This window comes from Elephantulus edwardii, unplaced genomic scaffold, assembly GCF_000299155.1.
Source record: "Elephantulus edwardii isolate Elephantulus edwardi_28Jun2011 unplaced genomic scaffold, EleEdw1.0 scaffold00049, whole genome shotgun sequence".
Taxonomy (NCBI): domain Eukaryota; kingdom Metazoa; phylum Chordata; class Mammalia; order Macroscelidea; family Macroscelididae; genus Elephantulus; species Elephantulus edwardii.
The window spans coordinates 11,607,833-11,618,547 of NW_006399799.1; the positions used below are offsets into that span (position 1 = coordinate 11,607,833).

The 10,715-nt window shown below is 40.1% G+C and overlaps 2 pseudogenes; one reads left to right on the forward strand and one right to left on the reverse strand.

Annotated features, from left to right (window-relative positions):
- Window positions 1-5,732, reverse strand: part of LOC102861716 — a 6,393-nt pseudogene extending 661 nt beyond the window's left edge.
- A 29-nt stretch (window positions 5,733-5,761) lies between these two features.
- Window positions 5,762-10,715, forward strand: part of LOC102862119 — a 38,985-nt pseudogene continuing 34,031 nt past the window's right edge.

A 10,715-nucleotide genomic window follows, 5' to 3' on the forward strand; every position in this document is an offset into this window, starting at 1 on the left:
AGTATTGAATATACCACGGACTGCTAAGAGAACAAACCGGTTTGTGCTGGAGAGGGTTAAACCAGGCTGCTCCTTGGAGGCAAGGATTCTGAAGCTTCATCTGACATACTTTGGACAGGTTGCAAGGAGGGATGTCATGCTTGGGAGGGTGGAGGGACAATGGAAGAGAGGAAGACCCTCGATGAGATGGATTGATTCAGTGACTGGGGTAATCGGAGTGTGTCAGAGACAGTGAGATTAGGACAGGACAGAGCAGGGTTTAGGACTGTTGTACATAGGGTCGCTATGAGTCGTAGGTGACTCGACGGCACATAACAACAACAATATGTCCCTCACAGGATTGTTCTGGAGGTTAAGATACAGCATCCTGGGTAGGGTACTGGGCCAGGAGGAGAGTAAGTAGACCAATTGAGAGGGTTAATTTATTTTCTGTGAGCTAAGTCAGAACCAAAACTCTTTTCCTTCCCATGACCACACAAAATATCCTATATGAACTGCCCTCATAAAAGAAAAAAAATGGTAATTTGGTGTTTGGAAATGGCATGCAAGCCATTGCTTTATCATTTGCTCATTAGAAACTTAGGATTCAAACCTTCTCTTACATAAAATAGGAACATTCTTTGTCCTGTATATCAGGTCAGGATGATGAAAACAGAAGCCCTGTAGAACCCTTCATGCAAATGACCTTCAGGGAAAATGGGAAAGCTATGAAATTGCTTTAACCATCTGAGACATAGGCCCAGGGGGGGAAAAATGTGACAATAGACAATATATCTAGATTATTTCACCTCATATTTAAATATTGTCCCAGTCTACCTATTCTGATTTCCTGCTATCTCTCTCCGACTCCTGTAATCTGAGAATACAAATCACTCTCTCTTGGTGTTCCAGTAGAGGGAAATGAGGGTGCTAGTCATTCAGTGTGGCCGGAATCTAGGCCACAAGTTGTGAGCATATGAGTTGGGGGAGAACAATCAAGCAATGAATTGAGAGGAAGCAATAGCAGTGTAGTTGATAACCTTAGTTTTAGCCGTGTTAGTTCTAAGATGCATGTGAAACACTCTCAGTGGCAAGAGCTAATTCTTTCTTGCTTTGTATCCTTAACACCTAGAATGGCTTCTGGCAGATATTCGTTAACTGCTTTATTGAGTGATTCAGTCAACCAGATTTTATTTGGAATCCTCCTCTGTGCTAAATCAGAGCAGAAATTAGAAAGACTCCAGTTTTGGTCCCAGCCTTGAGGCAGAGGGATTTGAATTGTCTTGTCCACAGATGTCTGAAATGGTTGCTGGCAAGAGTCTTGGTTACAAATTACAGAAACAAACCCCTAGAAAAGTTCAAGCAGAAAATAGCTTTATTGTAAGATTTGGCAGGGGGAGGGGGTGTAGAATCCATGTTGTGGTTGTGTGTCATCCACTTGGAACCGATTCATAACTGACTACCATCCAGCGAGTTTTTTAGAGGCTATAAATTGTATGGGAGAAGATTGCCCACCTTTCTCCCAAGGAGCAGCAGCCGGTGGGATCAAACTGTTTGACTTTGGGTTGGCAGTCAACTCTTTGTCACCAGGCCGCCAGAGTTTCCTTATAGAATTCATGTTATTGTTGTATACCACTGAGTCAGAACCTACCCATAGCTAACCCTCCAGTGGGTTTTCAGTGGAAGTAAACTGCACAGGAAAAGATTGTCCATTTTTATCCTGTAGAGCAGCTGGTGGATTCCAACCATATACCTTTGTACTGGCAGTACAATTCCTTAAGACTAAGTCACAGGAAGTTAGAAAGCTGTGCTTGGAAAATGAACTTTCATTTTCTCTCTAGACTAAGTCCTCAATCAAGTAAGTCCCTTTTGATTTTTTGGTTGTGGGTGTCATCTGAAAGCAATTAGGAAGGGCCCTCCTCTGACTTAACATAGAGTGTGGGGAGAAAAGAAAATTGTCTTGAGAGTCAGGATGCTCTCTATTTTGCATACTTTTAGTTATTTAAATTGTTCGTTGGATGTCTTCTTCCTCACTAGAATGCAAACTCCAAAAGAGCAGGGATAAATGTCAGTCTCACTCAGTGCTTTACAGTGGAGATCTACTATCTTACCTGATAGAGACAGAACAGCTCTCAGGAGCAGCTTAGAGTGTAATTTGATTAACGATATTAATACAGGTAAAGAAAGAAGGTGCCAAGCAGGTGGGGTTTGGGTAGCCAAGTAGTCAGAGGCCAAGGAGAGCTGCCTAAACCATCACCAGAATGCCCATCCTGGCACTGTGCAAGCACTAAATTGTGGTCTAGGAACAGGGGTGATGACGGCATCATCCGCGGGATCCACCCAGTTAACACTCTCCCCCACTTTGCCTGTGTTCTGGATCATCAAGCGAACTACTGAACACCATTCTGTTCCTCCTGTTGATCTGCCCACAGGGACAGAATGCACGCACTGGCAAATGGAATGGCAAGCTTCAGTCTGTTGCAAAGGCCTGCTCCCCCTAATAAGTTAATGAATTGGCATCCGATTTGAAATATCAGTCTCATGAGCCTGGTTAATGTGTGTCTGTTCCATAGAGATGTTGTTGCTCAAAGGGCTAATAACTCTGGCTTCTGAGTTGTTTTCTGGATCTAGGATGGCAATAAAATCACCAAGGTAATAAATATTACCCAAGAGATAGTCTAATTCCCTCCATGATTTTAAATTTCCTTTATTCTTCTTAAAACATACTTTTAACTAAAGAAAAAAAAACACCCCACACCTCCACAAACATGTACAGAACTTTAACAAATTAAATGAGGTATATGACACAGATTAAAAAAAAACCACCTTCTTCCATAGCCTCACCAGCTCTGCCTAATCCTTCTGCAAAATCAACTGCATGTAAGTGTTTTACCCCCCTAATATTTATTCCTGTATTTTACCAACATATATAAGCCATTTTCCCTAATTTAACATTTTATTGTCGTTTTACAATAGAAGGAAATACAAAGCCTGTCTAGATATGAGAGAAACAGAGTGTGCCCTGGGGACATAATGCTTAGAGGGGTGTGCTGTTACTTCAAAGGTTTCTGAAGGTTGGAATCTACCAGTAGCTCCACGGGAGAAAGATGAGCAATCTTCACCTGTATGATTTTTTCTCTCTGAAAACCCACTGGAGGGTCAGCAATGAGTCCATTCCATCTTGATGGTGCTATATATATTTTATTCAACATTAAAAATTATTTATTGCTGTCAAGTTGGAACTGACTTTTAGCTGAACCTCCTTTGAGTTTCCTAAGCTGTACTTGTACAGGAGGAAATTGCCCACCCCTTTATATCTTTATTGTTCTTGCTATGTGCTACGGAGTTGGAACTGATTCATAGATGACCCTCCAGTATGTTTTCAGATATTGTAAATCAGCACGATGTCCCTTCTAATGAATAGCCTCTCCTAGCAATGTACCCAAAGTATGTGAGATGAAGCTTCATCATCTTTGTCTCTAAGGAATATTCTGGCTTCACTTTCTCCAAGACATATCTGTTTGTTCTTTTGACAGACCATGGGATATTCAATACTGTTCTCCAATACCACAGCTCAAAGGATTCAATTATTCTTCTGTCATTCTTATTCACTGTCCACCTTCCAGATATATAACAAGTGATTGAAAAGACCATAGCCTGAATCAAGTGTGTCTTAGTCTTCAAACTGGCATCATTGCCCCTCAGTAATTTGGAGAGGTCCCTGACTGCAGACTTTCCCAATGCAACATGTCTCCAGATCTCCTGACTGCTGATACCAAGGGTGGTGATTATATATCTAAGTAAGATGAAATAATTGACAACTTCAGTCTTTTCTTCATCTACAGTACAGTGGTAAGGATTTGTGTCTTTTTGATGTTGAAATACAATCCATATTAAAGGCTGTATTTAGTATTTGGTCTTTTGTAAGCAAACATTTCAAGTCCTCCTCACTTTTAGCAAGCAAGATTATGTAATCTGCACAACACAGAGTGGTGATGAGTCTTCCTCTGATCATGATCTCACATACTTCATCATAGAATCCAGGTTCTTGAATGGTTTGTTCAGTGTACAGGTTTGAACAGGTGTGGAGACAAGATATCTCTCTGACGTACATATTCCCTTTGTTTGGGCAACAGCTTCTTGGTCTAGGTATAGATTTTTTTTTTCACTGTTCATGGTTTATTTGGTGTTTTAGTTTGTATGATACTGTTGCAATGCTTATATGTAGATCTTTACATTTTACATCACATTATCAGAGTTGCATTATACATTACTCTGATAAATATAGTACACAAAATAAGATCCTTTAGAACAATAATGTACAAGACATGCAATATTGAATTTGTACATTAGAGCACAGAATGTGACTAAAAAATAAAAAGCTTATAGTAGGCCAAAGTTATTTAACACAGTAAGCATTCTAGTTTGAAGGGCCGCTGCAGCATGTGCAACATTGGCCGTGGTGTCTGAGACATGGTGGAATTCTATTATACTAACCAGTTTAGAACTGCACAAGGTAAGTACCACCATCAGAACATAGCTGTAGGGTTTTATAGACCATTCCTATGTCTACCTTTAGGAAACGGATGTTTTTTCCTATGTCGTATTTTACTGCTTTAATCAGACTGAATAAAAAGGACAACATGCACAACCCCCAAGTAAAATCCTTTTGTAGCCTGGACAGTGAAATGGTACAACAGAAGACTTTAAAACTGCAGCTCTTAAAACAAAAACAAAACCAAACAAACAAAAACCAAAAACTGCAGCTCTTTTTGGATTCCCCAAAGTGTATCTGCACTCTTCTTCAAACGGGCCTCTTTCTCAGGAGTCAGCGTCACCTTCACGACGTCTGAGATTCCATTCTGCCCCAAGATGCAAGGAACACTAAGGAAGACATCATCTTTAATTCCATAAAGACCTTTAATCATGGTGGAAATTGGATGTACCCGCCTAAGAGTCTTCATTATACTTTCTGCCAGATCTGCCACAGACAGTCCAATGGCCCAGGAGGTACAGCCTTTCAGTTTGATCACCTCATAGGCACTGCCAACCACCTGCTTGTGAACCTCTTTTCACTGTTCCTTATCTGAATCAGCACCTAATTCAGGATGCAGATTTTTCAGAGAGACACCAGCCACATTCACTCCACTCCATACAGGCACACTAGAGTCTCCATGCTCTCCAAGGACCCAGCCAAGACAGCTCAATGCGTGAACTCCCAGTCTCTCCCCCATTAGGTAACGGATCCTCACTGAATCCAGATTGCATCCACTGCCAATAACACGGTTTTGGGGAAAGCCACTGATCTTCCAAGCCACATAGGTAAGGATATCCACTGGATTAGAAACAACAAGCAGCTTGCAGTTTGGGCTGTACTTTACAACATTAGGAATGATGAATTTAAAGATGTTCACATTACGCTGGACCAAATTGAGACGGCTTTCCCCCTCCTGCTGATGTGCTCCCGCTGCGATAATAACCAGCTTGGAATTTGCAGTTACGTTGTAGTCTTTGCCAGACACAATTTTTGGTGTTCTAAGGAAAAGGCTGCCATGTTGGAGATCCATCATCTCTCCCTTTAATTTGTCTTCCATGACATCAACAAGTGCAAGTTCATCTGCCAAGTCCTTCATTAAAATACTGATGGCACAGGCCATGCCAACAGCACCAACCCCAACAACTGTAATCTTATTCTGGGGGGTCTGTTCTTCCTTAAGAAGATTCTGAATCAGTTGATCCTTGAGAGTAGCCATACTGGATTTGGATGAGGAAGGTACCGGGAATGAACGTCGGGCGGGCTTCGGCGGCGCGAGGCAGCGAAATCCTGACTCTGCAGCTGCAGCTCCGGGACTCCTAGGTATAGATTTTGTATAAGCATAAGTAAGTGTCCTGGATTCCCAATCTTTTCAACGTATGAATCATAATTTGTTATGATCCACACATATACCTTTGTGTACTCAATAAAACACAAATAGACTTTCTTCTGGGAGATATGTGTGTGTATGTGTATAATATTATTTTATATATATATACACATATCTCATCAGAATTGGAGAATGAATCATCAACAATCTACTTTATGCAGATGACACAACCCTGCTTACTGAAACTGAGGAGGACCTGAAGCTGTGGAAGGTCAGGACTGCAGTCTTCAATATGGTTTGAGGCTCAATATCAAGAAAACAAAGATTCTCACCACTGGGCTGAATGGCACCATCAGGATGGATGGTGAAGAGATTGAGATTGTTCACAGTTTGTATTTGCTTGGCCCCACAGTCAACACTTTCGGCACCAGCAGCCAGGAAATGAACAGACATATTGCAATGAGAAAGTCTGCAGTTAGAGACCTCTCTAAAGTACTGAAGTGCAATGATGTCAGTCTGGAGAATAAGGTGTGCCTAATACATGCCATGGTCTTTGCAATCACTTGCTATGCATCAAAGAGCTGGACAATGACTAGGGATGATAGAAGGAGAATTGATGTCTTTGAGCTGTGGTGCTGGAAAACAGTGTTGAATATACCACAGACTGCTAAGAAAATAAACAGGTTTGTCCTGGAGAGACTGAAGTGGGGCTGCTCCTTGGAGGCAAGGATTCTGAAGGTTTGTGTGACATAATTTGAACATGTTGCAAGGAGGGACTAGTCCTGGGAGAGGGACATCATGCTTGGGAGGGTGGAGGAACAGCACAGGAGAGGAAGACTCTCGATGAGATGGATTGATTCAGTGACTGGGATAGTGGGGGTGGGGGTGTCAGAGATGATGAGGTTGGCACAGGTTAGGGCAGAGTTTAGGGCTGTTCATAGGGTCACTATGAGTCACAGATGACTTGATGGTACATAACAACAGCAACAACATATTATATAATATGCATATTATATAATACACACACGTGCATACTAGAAGAGTGTGTATGTGTGTGTGTGTGTGTACATATACATACACAAGTATTTGCCAAATTAACAATTCTCATATATACAGTGGGAGAAGAATGAATCTCTTCCCATTTGATTTACTGCCCCTGAAAACCTGATGAAAGTCAGCTATGCTTCAGTTCCAACTCTATAGCACACAACAATACCATTGTACAAGGAGTACTGGTGGCTAAGTGGTAAGGAATTGCATTGCCAACCCTAAGGTATGTGGTTTGAATCAACCAGCTTCTCCAGGGCAGAAAGGTAGACTGTCTTCTGTGATGTGATTTACTGTCTCTGAAAATCCACTGACGGGTCGGCTATGAGTTGTTTCTTCATGTGTACAATTTAGTAGCATCAACTGCAATGTTAAAAATTATTTAACAGAACCTAGTAGTTTATTTATAGGGAACTGGGACTTCTCAAGTCGGTCTTTCCATTTTCCTACAGAGAAGCACTCTAATCTTCTACTGGAGTAGAAGTGTCAGGTTTGTATTCAGTGTTTCAGGACCTGAGAAAGGGAAGTGGTATGAGAGGATCTTGTGGTTTAATAAATCCCCCTGTTTCAGTTATGCCTGGTGTTCTCAAATACAGAGTTTCTCAGTTCCGCTTCCACCAGTCTGGCATATAGAAGTCACCTGGTTACAGAGGATAAGGGAGGAGATTTAGAGAATTTAACTCTTCACACTTTCTGCCTTTTCTTTCAACTTCACTCTACAACTCTGCCTTCAGAAATATCCAGTGCCTCTCCTTTCTGAGCTACTGTGGGGTTCTGATGGCCAAGACACTAAATCCTTGTTGACACTTTCTCCCCTTCTCTCTAACCCTAAGTTATTCCATTTCCTCTTCCTTTGACCTTTTACTAAGACAGTTAGTCCTTGTCCATCTATCCTCCTGCCTCACAGTTTTGTTGACACTTCTCAATTCTGGTTGTTTCTTCCCTCCATTTTTTTTTTGTTAAAGTCATATAACAAAAAATTCATTCTTTTCTTACTCACATATGTCAAGAAATTTGGAAGAAGGCTACTTGGTCAACCAAATGGAAAAGATCCATATCTGTGCACATTCTTTGAAAAGCAATCAAATAAATGTGACAATTATTGAGCTATATCATTAATATCTCATGTCAATAAAATTTTGCTGAAAATAATTTTAAAATGGTTGTACAGCAAATAAGAAACTACCAAAAGTTCAAGATGGTGAAAAGCTTGCAGAACAAGGTATATCAGTGTTGATATCAGATGGATATCTCGTTTAAAATTGGGAACGTGCATAGCAGGGTTATATTCTTTTTCACTTTGTTTTATTCAATTTTTATGTTGAGCTAATAATCTGAAAGCTCACTATATGAAAAACTTGCTATCAGGATTCTTTTTAATCTATATGCAGAACAAATAATTCAGGAGATTGGACTTTATGAGAAGAAGTGGGATATCAGGATTGGAGGACTCATCAACAACCTGCATTATGCAGATGACACAACCTTGATTGCTGAAACTGAGGAGGACCTGAAGCATTTGCTGCAGAAGGTCAAGGTCTGTAGTCTTCAATATAGATTGAAGCTCTACATCAAGAAGCAAAGGTTTTCACCACTGTGACAATTGACAGCTCAATGATGGATGGAGAAGAGATTAAAGTTGTTGACAATTTCAGTTTGCTCAGCTCCACAATCAAAACTCTTGGCACCAGCAGTCAGGAAATCAAAAGATGAATTGCAATAGGGAAATATGCTGTCAGGGACCTCTCCAAAGTTCTAAGAGCAATGATGTTAGTCTGGAGACTAATACAGGCCTGTTTCGGGCCATGATTGTCGCAATTATTTGCTATACACCAGAGAACTGGCCAATGAATAAAGATGAGAGAAGAAGTATCCATGCCTTAGAGCTGTGGTGTTGAAGAAGAGTGTTGAACACTCCATGGACTGTAAAAAGAAGTTTTGGAGAGGGTGAAAACAAGTTGCTCCTTGGAAGCAAGTAATTTGAAACTCACATATTTTTGGCGTGTTGCCAGGAGAAACCAGTCTTTGGAGAAGGACATCATGTTTGGTAGGGTGGAGGGACAGTGCAGGAGAGGAAGACTCTGGATGAGATGGATTGACACTGTAACTGGGGTAATGAGAATAGTTGTGTCAGACACAGTGAGATTGGCTTGGGGTAGGGCAGGGTTAAGAGCTATTGTACATAGGGCTGCTATAGTTGTAGGTGACTTGAAGGCTCATAGCAATAACTACATTAGTAACTAGAATGCAGATAACATGACCTTACTTGCTGAAAGCAAAGAGGATGTGAAATAGCTAACAAAAAAGGTAAAAACTTTCAGTATGAACTACATCTTAACATCAAAATATCAAAATCTTCACAAAAGAAGATAAGGAGCAAGATGTGTATAAACGTCCAAAGATGGAAGGGGAGGGAGCAGGGGCCTGGGAGTATGAATCACAGGTTTACAGAGCTTGGTGGGTGAAGGGACAGGTTAAAGAATTATGAAAGATCCAGTGGGAATCGGTGACCTGAAAAGACAGGATAATAGTGGGCATTGATCAGTGGTGATCAATTTTACATGACACAATATATGGAACGAGTGTATGAAACACAACGTGAATGAAAAAAAACCCCATAATAAAAAAAGTATACGTATTTTAAAAAACCACCAAAATCTTCACAAATGGACTCATAAACATCATGATAAATAATGAATAAAGTGAAGCTCAGATTTTCATTTTACTTGGGTTGACAGTTAATACCTATGAAGTTGTCAAGAAATTAATATTAGATTTGCATTGGGAAAAATATTTTTTGAGTTCACATTGGTTAAATGTGTAGTGAGAGACACAGGAGTAGAATTGCTAGTTCATGCCAAAAAATTTGGAAGATAGGTACTTGGCTAACTGACTGCAAGAGATCTATATTGGTTTTTATTCAGGAAAAAAAATATTATCTAACAGAATGTGGAAATTAATGAACAATATCATTAAATCAAACGCAATAAAATCTTGCTGAAGATTATTTAAAAATAACTGAAACAATACATCCATAGGGAACTCTGGGAAATTAAAGTTAGATTCAGAAGAGGCTGTGGAACAAAGGATATCACTGCTGATGTCAGATAGATCTCCTCAGAGAGCAGAGAATACCAGAAAGATGTTTAGTTGTGTTTTGTTGACTATACAAATGCATTTGACTGTGTGTGTCGTAAGAAATTATGGATAACATTGAGAAGAAGAGGAGTCCCATGACATTTAATCATGTTGATGTGATATTTATATACAGACCAAGAATCAGTTGTCTGAACAGAACAAGGGAACATTCTATGGTTTTAAAAAGAAAAGATTGTTTGTAATGATTATGTCCTTGCTCCATACCTATTCAGCCTGCATACTGAGCAAATCATGCGAGTTGCTGGATTATATGAAGAAGAAAGTGGTGTCACAATTGGAGAAAGACTCATTAACAACCTGCAGTGTGCAGATGACACAACTTTTTATTTCTTTATTTTAGATGATGTAGAAAATGAAGAGGATGTGAAGCACTGCTGAAGCAGCTCAAAACCTACAGCCTTAAGTATGGATTGTGTTTCAGCATCAATAAAATAAAAATCCTGGGGGGGGGAGGTAATTGTGCAACAATAAATAAATATTACAAAAAAAAGTGAACTGGGGGGAGAGAACGAAAGGGGGGAAATGATCAACAATGAATGAATGAAAATGCAACTTTTATTAAAATCACAATTAGATAGTTCTATCTTTTCTTGAGAGGGGTGTATTGAGGTCTCCCAGCACTATAGTAGTGTTGTCGATTTCCTCTTTCAGTTTTGTTAATGTTTG